The following is a 12,322-nucleotide window of genomic DNA, read 5'->3' as shown; positions in this document are numbered from 1 at the left end:
GAGTGGCCGAATATTTAAGACCGCTGAAGTCCATGAGTTCGACCTGAATTCGAGCCCAGACGTACGGGAGCATGGTTGGTTATAGTGGTTTTTCATGTATGTAACGTGAATAGAGCTAGATTCATTTATAAAATCCTCCACGAAGGCCACTGTCCCCTTAAGTAGGTAGCCCTAGAGTGCGTTTTCGTACTAAGATAACCTAAACCATTTTTCTAACCAAATCCTACAGCGTATTCCATATATATTTTCTTTAATATTCCTTTCTCATAATTTTTTATTAACATTTATAATACATTCTTTCTATTACAAACATTTAATTATATTTCATACACTCTTTATATTTCACTGAAATTTTACTTTAGAATCTTTATTAATTAATTTATGCAAATAAATGTCTATTTTCCATCCGATGCTGTTGCTTCAAACTTATAATATCGTTTAACTTACTAATATTACAAAATTGAATTAGTTTTGTTGTTTTCTCAAAGCTGTTACAAAGCGGATAATTTTTAGCTCTAATTTAAAATATGTTTTCTGCGGCATTACACGAAGGCTTTCATAAGCAAAAATTGCAGTAGATAACGTTTCTTAGCAAGAAAGCAGAAATTCTCTTAAAATGAATTTCATAGTTTAAGAGCAAGCCTTGGAATTATCAGGTGTCTTAATGCAGTATTTAAAAGATACTCAGATCAACTAGATTAATTTTATTCAGTCTGCTGGTTTAAAAAAAGAATAAATGCATACTGAAGCACTATTTTCAATATTGTAACGTAGATGTATATTGTTTTAGTAGCTGTATATTAAAAATAGTTTTTAACACAAATCGTATACGAGAGGGCTGAGAGAATGTTAAGTCTGAAAATTAAAAAGAAATTTAGGTATTGAGCTATTTTTACATTAATTAACACTTCAACACGCAGTGTTAGATATGGAGTACGTGAATGTTATCTTAAGGGATTTCCTGTATGCGGAATATGTAAGCCAGTAAGTACACTACGTATGATATTAAATTCCTTGGGAACTACTGACGCTGATGTTAGGAGAGACGTAAAATTGATTTTTGAGTATTTTCAAGCATAACCAGTGCTCTCTAATTAACTGGCATTGAAACTATATAACTATAGCAAGAATATTGTAAAATCTTTTTATATTTATTTATGTTTCGCTATTTTAAGTGGATATAATCTCTATTTTTCCACTTCTAAAGTATATTGGAATTAAAATAGAGAACTATCCTCTTGCTTAGAGGTGCTATCAGTTAATTTTACTATCTCGTATTACGGATACGGCAGAAAATATTAAATATACAACTTTATATGAAAAAAAAACTTATTACAAATCATTGTAAAACATATTGTTAAAGATACAATTAGAATAATTGCTTAAGAAAATGCACAAAAGAAAATGAGAATTACCATTAGAAGGTAAATTAAGGGGTTTTATATATTTTTTAAATATATTCATAGCTATAATATTCAATACGCATTCCAGCGATTCTACTCCTAGCTAACCCAATTTTCGACAGCGTTCAAAATTTCTTTTTCCTTGTCAGTTCTCAGGGCCCACCAGCGGCCGAGCGGTAAAGTCGCTGAACACTGGTAGTTCGGTCCGAGGTTCGAATCCCGCGAACGGGCTGGCTGCATGGGCGTTTTCGTGGTTTTCCCCATGTGTAACGTGTATACGAGCCAGTTTCCCTTAGAAAGTCCTCCACGAAGGCATCCCTCCTCTTAGGCAGATAGCCCTCGAGGCTTTGCCATAATCACACACACACACCCTTGTCAGTTCTCAGAGGTCTACATTGTCTAAATGTATTTCACGAGATTTAGAGGTACATGTAGAAGCTAGGCCAGTACCTCTGTATTACCATAGGTGACTTCTGGTTGCTGAACCATAGTCTGTTCCGCAGTAGCTGATCCACGGGTATTGCTGAACGTAGTTGATTGTTAACGTCCCTCCCCAGTTTTGAGGAAGAGCACTCCGGAGGACTGATTGAAGAATTTCCACCCCTCTTGCTCTACCATTAACCCTTCAAGAGGACTTTCGGCCAGCCATGTATTTTGAGTGTCCCCTTGCCGCACAGACACTATACGCTTACGAACACCTATACCTTCTCCGAGATTCGAATCCGGGCTCATCGATACGGCATTCAGCGTCACTAACTACTATACCGGCTGAGTGACCTCACGAGATTTACAGGGTGACAGTAAATTACTCGAATTAGTACTTTAAAAAAGTGCTGCTTGTGTGCTTTAAGCAAAGAAAGGAGACCTGAGAACAACATTGTTTAGTTTTACAAGGTATTCGAAAAAAAGGTCTGCGGGTTTATTTCTTTAAATATTAATTCTGAATGCGTAGTTATGCAATTTTTCAAAAAAAAAAAAATTTAGGGAATTTTTTAAAAATAGTTTGAAACATTAGCGTGTTCAAACCCAGTGTAGTCCCCTTATGGCAAACACTGCAATTACGTGTTACTGTTGTGACTTATCTTAGTTGTCTGACAGTAACGTTATATCATGCGCACGATTTTATCGTGATTAAGAGGCAAGGGACACGCCTGTCGTTGGCTTTGGCACTTACAAATTAAAGTAGTAATTTCCCAAGCCCCGTCCCATTTTGAAGGAGAATCCTGCTGGAGAACGGATCTGTGGGTTGCCCACCCTTCTTTCGTTTTTCCATAGGCCTTACGGTTCGACAGTTTCTTAAATGCCCCAAGTTGCACAGGCATTATAACACTTAAAAATGTCAATGCCTTCTACGGAATTCGAACGCGGGCTCAAGCCTATGGCAGCAGCCCTATTACTATGCCAACAGAGTGGTAATGAAATAAGTCAAATATTCATTATGTTTTCATAAAGTTAAACATAAAATGTTTTGTATGCAAAATTAGAGGAAATATTCCAAAGCGAATTTAATTAATTTTTATTAAACATTAGCGAGGGAGACACAATTTTCGATCATATTTAGAGAGCAAGTAAAACAAATGTTGCTAATTTCGACAATAAATGGTTCTGCATTAGACATTAATTAGCTAAGAATTAAGACAGAAGAGAAACATGCCTAAGTAAACTCATAAATGAAACCCACATGTGAGACAGCGTGGTACAGTATACCTCTATATATATTACTGTAATTTATGTATGATTTGGATTCCAGATGTACAAACATTTAATTGTTTGTAGAGACATTAGGTATATCTTTGGAAGCGGGAAAGATGAAAAATGAGCAATCGCCTTCGCCGGGAATCGAACCGCGGACCTCTGGAATATCGGCCCAGCGTGCAGAACCATTACACCACGAAGGCACGCTAGGAAAGCGGGAGAAATACCTTAATTATTATGTTAATTATCATGTTATGTCACCTTATGTTAATTAATCATACATAAGGAATAAAAAGAAATATATATATTGAGCAACAAAGCTTTTTATTTTGAGTCTCATTCAAAACCTTGGTTGTTGTCTTGCCTAATTTTAAGTAATAGTGCTAGTTTTAAATTTGTAATTAACAGCATGGAAATATTAATTGCCAATATCTCTGCGAATGCTTCGGCAAATACATCGGACGTTTTTTACTTGGCTTATCAAATTTAATTAACAATTTATGTGCTATGATTATTGGCCTAGGTGGATCACTCAAGAATTTAGTTTTTATATTTACAAAACTCCCTCGGACACGGTGGAGAAAGTGTTTTCGTAAAATACTTTTTTTTATAAAATTCTTTGCCTTATTTTAAGAAACTGGATATAAACGTCTAGGAATGTTAGGAAAGAAAATGGATTGTATTGCTATATACAATATAAACCAAGTGATTTAATGTCAAAAACAAATTTCGGTGTTTGCCACGAATTTTAATCAGTTCTAATGTCAGCATCTGCCCAATGATAAATATTAGGCAAATATTTGAATTTAATTTGGCTTCCTCGATCCTCAGTTCTCTCACATGCGGTGTATTTACTGTGACAATAACCACTGTACAAATAATTTGTATAACAGGAAGATCAGCGAAAAGTGTATAAGCTATAAAGAGGGAATCAAATCTTTTATATTGAAATCCATGAACAAAACATACGTCATTTGTATTGCTGCATGCAATGAAGTGATTATTTCATGGTCATTTCCTTGTCTTGATAAACATCATTTGACACACAGGTACGAAAAGGTACAATGACGCTGAAAATAAAAGTATGCAAATTGAAAACATTTTCAGTTCAAGAGTTCCATGGCTTCGGAGGAGTTGGAGCGATAATCTTCAGTCTCCGGCATCATTGGCCGAACCGTCTCGTGCACCAGACAGTGGAAGTATTTTTTTATTTTTATACCGCAACTCTTGCAGTGAAGTATTTTCACGTTCTTCAGTTCACCACATCAATTAATCAGCCTATCTTGCTGAAAATCGCTTCCTAACCGATCAATTCTTAAGTTACTGATATTGAGTGCGCTTGTTAGTTTGAATATAATACTTTGAGGACCAGGTATTTTAGAGATTCTACTAATTAAGAATGGGGGTTACCTTATATATATATTTTTAATATTTTACATATATATATATATATATATGTAAAATATAAAAAATACGATGGCTTTGCTCTACGCGAACACGCAACCTTTAATTAATTTTCTGCAATTTAGGATCTTCCCCCTATACCAGTACCTTCTAGAATTTGCTAGCCTATTACGTAACCGCTACTATAAATACTGAGTACACGCCATTTTTCAGTCAGATTGCTTCCTAGTCCCGCTCCTACAAGATTCTGCGCTGCCCTGTTCATCTTTTCTTCCTTTGTTAGAATTAGTTATGACGCATAGAGTTTAAATTCAATCATACTTAGTTAAAACTGTTATGGATATGTAATTTAAAGAGTGTTATCTAAAAGGAAAATGATCTGCTAATTAGAGTGAATAAAAATGTGCGATTGAAAACTAAATCAATTTGTGTCGTCCTTGGATATCCTCCTTACCACTCTGCATAAAGCCATGCCTGACCTTTGATGCCAAGATTCGTCACGTATGCCAAAATATCATATACATATATATATGTGTGTCATATTTTAATTTGTAGGAGGAATTCGGTACTTTTAACTTCTGGCTGTAGAATAGTTGAATGCAAAGGCATACAGACGAAGCCAACAAAACTGAATTTGAAGAACCACCATCTTTATTTTTACGCATATCAAATCATCCTTTTGCAGACAAGATATTTTGTAATCATAGACAGAATACAATAATTTCCATGTACAGGGGTTTTTAAAGTAAGACGTCATCTTAGATAAGTAAGCGTAGCAGTGCGGAATTGTTTGCATGGCAGAAGTCAGAATAAAGGGGGCGTAATTGCGCACGAAGCAGTATTTATACTACGTAGGTGTATAAGTAAAGCTGAGCTGTGATTGGTTAATTTTAGTTTTAGTTACCTTTTTCAAGCAGCGTTATGTAATTTAGAAAGATCTCAAATTTGGGAGAAAGGATGAACTTAGAGGGAGAATTATATATATATGTATATATATTATTTAAACAACAATTTTATAAAGCAAGTAAAATTAAAGACTTCATTGTGAAAACTCTAGCGCTACTTTCGAGCATAGTATAATCATTAAATTTAGAAACATTATATGTACAAATAGCTGCAGTCTGATGTGGTTCGATTCGAAAAAAACAAACACTCTTAGACATTGATAAAGTAGAGATTTGTTTGGTTGACTCCACTCGTAAACATTACAGGGTTTACTCAATTGTAAAACTTCCATATATATTGGTACAATTTGATGGTTTTATAAATACAGCCTCCACTCCTTCTATTAGAGTTTAGGTTTATAAATTATGACAAAATGCTCGATAAATAGCTATCCGAAGAAAATTACTACTAAGATCAAAAGATGTTTTTTCCTGTCCTGTCATAAGAAAACAAGTATAATTGTATTAATAACTCACACGTTTCTGAAGATGCTTTATTAAAAGTACTGCACTGCTGCACTTATATTAATTTTGCTCAATAAATTATTAGATTTCGAAATCAATACATTCATCATATAGCTTATATTTCCAACTGAGGTGACGGTATACGTTTTAAATGAGGTATGGTCATATTTACTTAATTAACTGTGACAATGGCAAGACACATATGAACTTCCCGTGCCTATAGCTTACAAGCGATCAATTGAATACGACTTGAGAACACCGGTAGTTTATTCCAGGATCAGTTCACAATAAGCTGTCTCGTCGCAGTGGGGTTGTATGATTTGTCTATGTTTGACATGAGTATGAGTGAGCATCCATTTAAAGGTTTTCGACGAAATTATCCCTCCCAAGGCAGATATTCCCAAGGTAGATATATTTTGCTACATTCAATTAAACCAATCAAATGCATATAAGATTTAGAAGTGTATTATTTGATGATGATAAAACACACTGCAGCTGTCTGATAATGGAAAGGGATGTCTTCGTGGAGAAAGTTTTTAAGAAACACCGGTTCGCAGTTTCATTAAACATGAAGAAAATCACAAAATCTTCATGCATGCAGCCTCATCAACCACCAGAAATGGAATCCGAAGGAACTATCAGTGTTTCCAGGCTCTAGACACTAGTTGGACGCTTATAAGAGTTAAGCAGAAATTTTATATATAAAGTAGTATAAAAAATATTCATGTGTACTGATTCAAATATTTTCGTATATCTAAATCTCAATACATATTATTAATTTTTGAATAAATTACAAAAACAATTCCGTGCACCTGGAGTGATAAATCACTTGTTAACATTATCAATAATGCACTGAAAATTCATTAGCTGTTTATGAAATTGCATAAAAGATCAAAATCTGTGGTTAGAAAATTAAGGTGTTGTGTTTCTTATACGGTTCTTTTAGTTTTATTTGTAACGTGAATACGAGCCAGTTTCCATTAAAAACTCCTTCTCCGAGATATCTTACTCCTTAAACAGATAGCTCCCTCATGCTTTTCCTTAATAGATTAAACAAACACATACAACTTTCATTTACATTACACAAAGGGAGAATCATCAAGACATATACGCGTTCAATAGAGCAAAATCGTAAGGAATGTCTCTTTGTCATGAAAGTACATTTTGTGATGTTTCATAATAAGTCATGGCATGTTATAACTTCCTTTGTAAATGACTGATACATTGAATTAAATTACACAGTTAGCTTTCAGAAACCTGATAATTACTTAGTAATTTATAAGAAATATATATAGTATTTTCTACAATATATTTTCTAACATTTCTAAAATATCTTAGATTCTATGCTGCGGGATATATAAACGTTTGCAACGCACATCGAAATTCGAAATTTGTGAATGTTCTTTATAGTAAAAGCAGAATGACTGAATCTGTAAAGTTTTAAAATAATTTTATTACACGGCAAGCAACTATCTTAAAAATTGAAGGAAAGAATGCATTTTACGCAAATATAAATTATGTCCTATATTTGGAACAATATTTGCAGTTATTTAAATTTTACCGTTCCTTTTCTCCTACATGTTTAGAATTTTTTTTTCTTTGAGATCATTAAGCTTTTAAAATTCTCATCATATTGCTGGAAGTAAAAAGTTGTGAAACCAGAACAACATTTTTAATTTACATTGAACGTGATTGAGAAACTAATAAGTCAAAAGAAAGTATTCAACCTATTAATTTACTTAAAAAGAAAGGTGATAGGTTACCACCTTGAGAAAAGGGGTGCAGTTACTTAGTTTAGAAACAACACACGCACTTTTCCATAGAATGTTTATGTATTTTAGTAGACACACGCAAAATACCTTCCTCTAGCTAGAATTTGAACCAAAAAATCTTCATAGCCACTCAAGCAGCTTTTCTGGCATGAAGCCAAAGAAGTAAAAAACTACAACTAGAATTGCCTCGGAACAGTTGGAAATAATTGGATGGATTCTGTCTCTTTTATTTGCAGCCGTTATAAAAGAAAATTAAGAAACTAGCTTGTTTTGCCTGACTGTCATATTATACTGTCGATTACTCACGCATACAAATGAAGTTTATGCCGATGGCGAATAAAAGGGGATGAATTTTCTCGCCAAACAAGCTCCTTCCCCCTAAAAAATGCACGAAAGCATGCCATGTCGCCGATGAAATCCCCTCTCAATACATTTTCCGTCAAAATCGTCGATTTGTTTGCCTGTATGTCATCCTTCGTTTTCATACGTATCTTATACGCTCCCCAAAGAAGATAGTATAGAATCGGAATGAAACTTTTCCATCATGATATTTTATTTTTAGCAATGAAAACATAGTTATACAATATTTCGAGGCTTTCGATGTGTTAAGTCAAAATAAAACAATCTTTCTGATTTAACTTAACCAGTAATAATAATGCTGTATAAAGAAGGCGGCTGTAAATACAGTACAACTTTTATCCGAACATAAATTATCCAACCAATGATACCCATTTTATCCATACTCAGATTTATTACAGTGAAACTACGATAGGGAGGTATAAGATCTGAAGGAAAACGCGATATAAAGGGTATAAGCAAAATTTCTGAAATCGTCTGATCGATCTTGTCATAGCCTTGGATAATTTAATTTTTTTTTCGGGGAAGGCAGCGACTGTTTCTGTATGCAGCTTTCCAAATCTGCCTCACATTTCATATTCCGAATTTGTAATTAATTCCATCTTCTGTAGCCTCTGGGTTTGGACATAAAAACCTGTTTTGAGAGTCATCTAACGCACAGGGCTGTAATCTAAAAGCTCCAAACTGTAATTTGTTACAAAAAATTAATCAAATAAATAAATAAATAAATAACAAATGAGTCGATTGCGATTTATATTGAGGAAAAACAAACCAATGGTATTTACGGCAGAAATAATGTTTTCAATGTCAACCGTTTTACTTTAAATCCCAATTTAGTTTTGAAGTCAAGTACATAATGTTTTTAAATAAATTTCTGTTCATTTAAAACAATGTTTCAAAACTAAGTGAAATAATCAGCTTTTGGGAAATCTGAAGTTAAACTATGAAATGGGCTTACTTGAAAAAGTAAACGTTTTATTTTAAACATGAAAATCAGTTATCCGAGTAAATTAATTTTCCAAAATCATCCTGGTCTTATTTAGAGCGAAGACTAAAAGGATATGAAGATTATAAGGTAAAGATTAGTGAAGTAAGTAACGGGTAACAGATGAAAGATCGTGAGTAAAAAAGCGGAGATTCAAACAGCATCACTTACTTTAATTATATGTTTGTCATAGAAATAAATCTTCGAGTTCATAGAATAGAAGATATTCTGATCTCATCAGTGTCGAACTTTAATTAATATCACTGCATTTATTGATGACGAAATGCCCTCAAACTCAGTGCCATTTCAGCAAAGCACGTGGCTACTTTTAACGTAGTATTCTATAGCATTCCTGATCAAAGGTCATGACAATCGACACTTAATCACCGAGCTCAACTCAATCCATTCTGTTCGTGCCTTTCCTTTGGTCGTTTAGAGTCTTTACTGCGAACACCTGACTAGTTATTTTTCCATGTGAAGTTCATGCGTAATGTCTAGACTGACTGCTGAACAATTATTTTCCAGCGATATTAAATCACTTTTCTTTGATTTATTGAGGATTATGGAAATTTTTTGAATCTGCGGGTTTTGGATTTTAGTACAATCAAATAAAATATGAAGTTTGTTTAAGATAAACTCTATTTGAAGTTAAATATGACACACAGTTTGAGTGTTATTGCATGACTATTTAAATTTTGATATAGTATTTTACTGCATTTCTCTGCACGTTTTAGTCTTTTCTAATATGCATGCCTTTTAATTGTTAGATAATTAGAAATCAAAATTACTAACTTATTTTCATTCCTTTCCACATTTTTTTAAATGGTCTGCCGCAATCTTCTAGTCTCTTTTTTATTATTCATTTTGAACTTTTCCTTATGGTAAAAAATAATGGATTAAGTTTGGTGAAATTTTAGGAATAATTTTGCGACATAAAATAATCAGAAATCGAAACCACGTTATTAGAAGCAATAACAAACTATTTTTGAACATTTTTAGCGATGTTTTCGATTTAACATTGTTTCAATGGTATGGCACAAAGCACCTGGAAGTAACTGAAAATTGCTTTGGATTAAATATTTTTAATAGTAATACCAACGATTGACTTTACATGTTTTGAGAATTTTACGATCAGAGAAATTTAGAAAATATTTTCGTAGCAGTTGTTAACCGTTTTATAACTATTAATTAGTTCATACGAGGTCTGAATATTGTCACATAGAGCAAATATTAAATTATAGAGAATTAGTCATTAGTTCCCGAATTTTCCTTAAAAGCAAGGAAATTTAAAAGTCTGTTATTCAAGAACAGCCTTTAAATTATGCAATGCTTAGTAAAAAAATTATATAATTGATGTATTTTTTTTGTTATGCTAACGGATAATGTGCTTTGCTAAACTTTTCAATATGGATCATAGTGTCTGACAAAGAAAATGTAATTACATGAAATCCTGAGTAGAAGAGGATGAAAATTGGTAGACAGACAGAGAACGTACACATAAATAAGAGATTTTAATTTGTAAGAGATAATGCAATACACCAATAAAATATACAAGCCGATCGGTAGGAAATAAGATTACCACTCTCGGCGATACAAGAAGCATTCCTTCGAGGTACAGATGAAATGAATGTGCATCAGATAGTCCTAAGGAATGGATGGTCAAATTCCTATTTCAGCCATTTCCCTGCAGTTTGTTCTCCAGCTGAGGTAGGGAAAGGTAAAGCAAACAACGGTCAATCACATTCAACAAATACTCATCGGTCTTAGATAAGGAGTCCTCAGCGGCCAGGGAAGCCATTTTGCAGGCCTTGTAGACTGATAACTGTCCGTGCGCGTTGTGGTGTTATGTTACTGGAAAACAGTATTTTGCAATCGCTGAAGGTAGGGTAGTGCCAAAACCTGCAGAACATCAACCATATATCGTAGTACTTTCACTGCGCCTCTAATACAAAACGAGAGACCGGCTATCTATGGAGCTCGCGCTCCAAACTATGATGCCGCATTTTCAAGCAAAATGGCGTTTAATAGTGGCAGCAGGATTGTGAAAGAGAAGCGAGACTCCTCACTTTACGCTACCACGCTCCATTCAGTCGTTTAAACAGTTGTGTCCAGAAACAAATGCAGTCGTCGACGCCTGTTGCTTTGCATCAGTAACAGTCTTTGTAAAACACAGCATGACTGCAAGCGGCTTTCAACCATTTATATAGAAATTATTTTCTGCTGATATTGGAGCATTCAACATCCTATGCATATTTTACATTATCTTGGCAGTGGTGCTTTTTGGGCTTGCTACCACATGCCTTCGGATGCATCGATTCAAGCGCTTGTCAAAATGACCAGTATCCCTAACACGATTCTAATTACCTACTTCAGTCCATCTTTATCAAATCCTTTGAATGAACGCATTCAGCTGCGGTATAAAGGAAGGAAGCCTAAAATGAAACTCCTTGTGAAAATGTCTGACTGCCGAAACTGACTTCGACGTTTTGTGTTAGGTATATTCTCAACTCCATGTGTCTTCTGAGACAAAAGCAGTTAGAAAAACAGGTTCCTCATGGCTTCTGAGAGGGCCAACTGTTGACTCAACAGACGTTTCCTTTCATTTTACCTCGTTAACTTATGTGATAAATTTGAATTTCAGATTATTTGCAAAATCACTTATCTGTGCTACCTTGCAATTTGTATAATAATGCAACCAAACCTTCATTGTTTTGTCCTTTCTCTGCAAGGTAATGTATGCCGATATGTCAAAGTATAGATAGGATTCGATATTCATTATAGTAGAAATAAAAAGGCACTGTTTTTCGACTCATTAATTCTGCTCTTAAGGAGGAAAAAAAGCAATTTTGTGCAACAGGTTGTAGAGGTGTGGTGTGGTGGTGTATTTAATTATGGCAAAGCACACTAGGGCTATCTGCCTAAGGGGAGGGATGCCTTCGTGGAGGACTTTCTAAGGGAAACTGGCTCGTATACATGTTACACATGGGGAAAACCACGAAAACACCCATGCAGCCAGCCCGTTCGCGGGATTCGAACCTCGGACCGAACTACCAGTGTTCAGCGACTTTACCGCTCGGCCGCTGGTGGGCTACAGGTTGTAGAGACATTAGGTATTTTTTTGGAAGCAGGCAAGATGAAAAATGAGCAACCGCCTTCGCCGGGAATCGAAGCACGGACCTCTGGAATACCGGCCGAGCGTGCAGAACCACTACACCACGAAGGCACGCTAGGAAAGCGGGAGAAATACTTATATAATTCCCTTTTTAAAGGGCGACTGAGGTTTTTAGGGGACCCAAT

General features: G+C 34.6%; 1 protein-coding gene and 1 non-coding gene across 2 annotated transcripts in view; both read right to left on the bottom strand.

Annotated features, from left to right (window-relative positions):
* The window catches only part of LOC118182204 (Na(+)/H(+) exchanger protein 2-like), a 267,934-nt gene that overhangs the window by 184,865 nt on the left and 70,747 nt on the right, over window positions 1-12,322 (bottom strand). The gene's annotated exons all lie outside the window — the stretch shown is intronic.
* TRNAI-GAU (transfer RNA isoleucine (anticodon GAU)) lies at window positions 3,228-3,301 on the bottom strand. Its single transcript has one exon. It is a non-coding gene; the product is annotated as a tRNA-Ile (tRNA).

This window comes from Stegodyphus dumicola, chromosome X2, assembly GCF_044657685.1.
Source record: "Stegodyphus dumicola isolate Sdum_Otavi_A_Nest chromosome X2, ASM4465768v1".
Lineage (NCBI taxonomy): Eukaryota > Metazoa > Arthropoda > Arachnida > Araneae > Eresidae > Stegodyphus > Stegodyphus dumicola.
This window is presented reverse-complemented; position numbering and strand designations above follow the sequence as displayed.